The sequence below is a fragment of the Arachis ipaensis genome, chromosome B04 (assembly GCF_000816755.2).
Source record: "Arachis ipaensis cultivar K30076 chromosome B04, Araip1.1, whole genome shotgun sequence".
In the NCBI taxonomy this organism is placed as follows: Eukaryota; Viridiplantae; Streptophyta; class Magnoliopsida; order Fabales; family Fabaceae; genus Arachis; species Arachis ipaensis.
The window spans coordinates 6,951,108-6,954,994 of record NC_029788.2 but is presented as its reverse complement, the minus strand read 5'-3'; positions in this window follow the sequence as shown (position 1 = coordinate 6,954,994).

The following is a 3,887-nucleotide window of genomic DNA, read 5'->3' as shown; positions in this document are numbered from 1 at the left end:
GACTTCTATCGAGCTACCTATATGGTCCTTGAAGACCTTATTTATCAACCTTAGGTAGGTTGTCCAGGCCGAACGACATGACTTTGTAACAATATGTTCCTTCTGGCGTTATAAACGCCGTCTTCTCCTCGTCAGGTCAATGCATCGGGATCTGATTATATCTCGAGTAAGCATCCATGAAACTCAAAAAATTATATCAGCCCGCTGCATCCACCAGAGCATCTATATTGGGGAGGGAAAATTAGTTCTTTGGACAGGCCTTGTTAAGGTCCGAGTAGTCCACGCACATTCTCCATTTTCCATTTGCCTTCTTTACGAGAACCACATTCGAGAGCCATGTGGAGTAATCTAGTTCCCTGATGAAACCGACTTCTAATAAACTAGTCCTTTGCTTTGCTACTTTGTTTTCCCTTTTTGAGGATATCTTCCTCTTTTTCTGAACGACGGGCTGCACCTCTGATCTTACGGCCAACCGGTGGGACATGAAATCTAGGTCTATCCCGGGCATGTCGACTGGAGTCCAGGAAAAGTGGTCTATGTTAGCTTGGATGGCTTCTATCAGAGGTCCTTTCAATCTGTAGGGTAGGTTGCGATTCACAAATGTGAATTCGTCTTTTGTTTCCCCTACCCAGAACTTTTCCAGGTCGCCTTGGGGTTCTGGCCTCAGGTGCTCGTCAATCATAGCGTCCAGATCTGCCAAGATCACACCGGCCGCTTCCTTGTACCTCTTTCGTAGGGGTGTAAGTTACCGAACCAAACCGAAATTTACCGCAAAACCGAACCGGAATTTACAACAACCGAATAAAAACCGAAAAAAATTGGTTTTTTTGGTTTTTTCTGAAGTAAACCGATTGGTTCGGTTCGGTTTTCGGTTGGCTCAGCAGAAACCGAACCGAACCGCAGAAGTGGTTTAGTAATACATGAAATGGAAATTTTAGACTTAACAAATGTGTTTGTTTTATGTTTAGTTGTTGGAATGAGTTGAAATTGTGTTGAATTTGAATGTAATGTAATATTATTTCAGTTTATTGATTGTTTTGAACATCATTTTACTAAGATTAATTTTCTATTAATTAGAATTTAAAAACCGAAAAAACCGACCAAACCAAACTGCTTTTGGTTCGGTTCGGTTCGGTTCGGTTGTTACGCAAACAGCAAACCGATTGGTTGGTATTATGTAAAAACCGAATAAATTGGTTCGGTTGGTTTTTGGTCTAAAATCGAACCAAACCGAACCGATAACACCCCTACTCTTTCGTAAGGATAAGTTGCGTTATCACGAGCGACAACCATCTCCAGATCTCCTTGGATTGTCCCTACCGACCCGTCATTTGCCACAAACTTCATTGTAAATAGCTTCGTGCAAATGACCGCTAGTAGGTCGTTAATTATTCTCCTCCCAAGGATGACGTTGTACGCCGTAGAATCTCTCAGGATTACGAATTCAGCCATTGTGGATTTCCTACTTGCCCCGGAACCAACGCAGATCGATGGAACAACGTAGTCATCCGGCTTGATGTAGTTGTCACCTAACCCTACGACTCCATGACGGTGGTCCTTTAGGTTGCTTTTCTTCAATCCCAGGGTGTTGAACACTTCCAAACATGCTGTTTGAGTTTGCCCTGTGTCAACTAAAATTCGCTTGACCCAAACATGTCACGATTCTCACTATAACCACCATTGGCGGGTCCTCCAGAAGGTCGTCATACGAGCAGTTTCGGGGCCAAATGATATTTCGGGTAGTTCTCTGGGAGAAAGTTTCTCCCCGTTGTTACGGCAAGTACCTTGGCATCTTTCTTTGTTGTCGACCACCACATTCACCACCACTGTTGGGGTTGTGTCTGGGTTCTCCAGAGGGTCTTGCGTCAGCTTGATAGTCCGACCCCGATCCTCTTCAGAACGCTCCCTTTCTTTTCTTCTTGGTTCTTAGATGAACCGCGAAAATTTATTCAGCTTTCCTTGTCGGATAGCTTGCTCTAGCGCGTTATTCAGGTCAAAATAATATTATGTCTTGTGCTTAAAACCCTTGCGATAATCACAATAGAGGACCTTGTTTCCTCCAGTTCGGTCTTTCAATTGCCTTGGTTTAGGCAGGATGCCTCTATCCACAATCTGCTGGAAAATTTTCACTATCGGGCGGGTCAGGGGGTATAATTCGTAAATTTTCCAATCTGAGGAAAGGTTTTAAATGACTTCCCTGACACCATCTCTCTTGGAGCATCCCTCTGCTTTTCTGGGTTATCGGCCTAACGGAAGGAAGGGATAGTTTGTTGCTGTTTGTTGGCAACTACCACTTGGCTAACCTCGTCGTCATTTAGTACTCTCTTGCTACGCATTGTATCTCTTGTATTGTCCAAACAGGCTTGGTAGTTAAGTGTTTTTGAAAGTCCTCGTTCACTAAGCTGTTAGTGAGGCACAAGATGGCCACAGACTCCGTGAGGTTGTCGATCTCTAAGCATTCATCATTGAAACAATCCAGGTACTTTCTCGTGGACTCACCAACTCGTTGTGTTATCCCTAAGAGGTCGATCAGGTATTTTGTCTTAGCAATGCGAGTGGTAAACTGAGCTAAAAACTTTAGAGAAATGTCTGAGAAGGTGGTTATAGAACTTTGTGGGAGGAAATTGAACCAATGGATCGCCGGCCTAGCCAGGATCACGGAAAATTCCCGGCACCTGACCGCATCTCCCACGCCCTCCAGGTTCATCCTGGCTTCGAAAGTCGTGATGTGTTGTTGTGGGCCTTTGGTACTATCATACCTCATGTTCGTCGGCTTGTCGAAGTTCTTAGGTAGGCGAACATTTAGGATGGAAGAGTGGAAGGGAGTAGCGCTGATTACCACGGGAAGAGTTTTCTTTTTCGCTCCACCCTACATTCCCAGCTTTTCGATTTGTCTCGGGAGTACAAGGGCTGGGTACGACCGTCGGTTTGGTCACGCCCATCGTCCTCCTCTCCCTCATGTTGTCTTTCTCCCAATCTCCTCAACGGGGACTAGGTGTGAGAATGGCTCAGTCGAGCCTCTACGCATGAGCGGGTGTTTCGCTGACCTTAGGGTTGTAGCGGTCTCTCGTCGTCAACTCTCTTTCGAGGTTTTGAACCTTGTGCCTGAATTCCTGCATGATCCAGGAGTTGTTGTTGCCTGTAACCCCAAATAGACGCCTCTTGGGAGACTGCTCGTGAGAGTGGCCATGATCAGAAGGGATTGGTCGCCTCTGGAAGGTCCCCGTACTTAGTCTACAAATGAAACAGTGCCCCTACCACTCATTGTTTGCCTCCTCTCCTGGCTCATCCTCCAGGTGAAGGAGCCTAAGCTCGCGTCAAGTTCCCACATGCGGCGCCATTGTTCGGTTGTTCGTTGGATCAGTTAAGGAGTGGTCGTGGGGAGTGTAGGTCAGGACCTGAATACGGGAGCTGAGATGAAGAATTGAGCCTGTAAGTCCTCGGTTGATTGGCAGGTGGGACCACCTGCAAGGATACTCTAATGTCAAATTAAGTGTCCGTACAATAAGGTGGTTAGATTAGGATTATGGTGATGTATCTGTGGAGTAGGGTAAGCCCCTCTCTTTTATTCCTCTTCGTTGAATGGGCCCTCCTATTTGAGTCCAGTTGTCTAAATGCTTCTACCAGTTGTCCAGACTTCTATTGACAAGATTGTGTCACGTGATGGACATGCCGCTCAGACGGGTCATAGACTTGTTAAGTTGCAGATTCGTATGGTGGACCTTCGACTCTTATTGGGTTGAGCCAAAACAATATATTTTGTATTTTGATTTATTATTTATACGAGTAATTAATTTTTTATGTACATAATATAGTTGTTAGATATATAATGTGCTCGTGTAGTATACAAATTAAAAGCAGAAGAAGATAGATAATAAAAGTTTAAC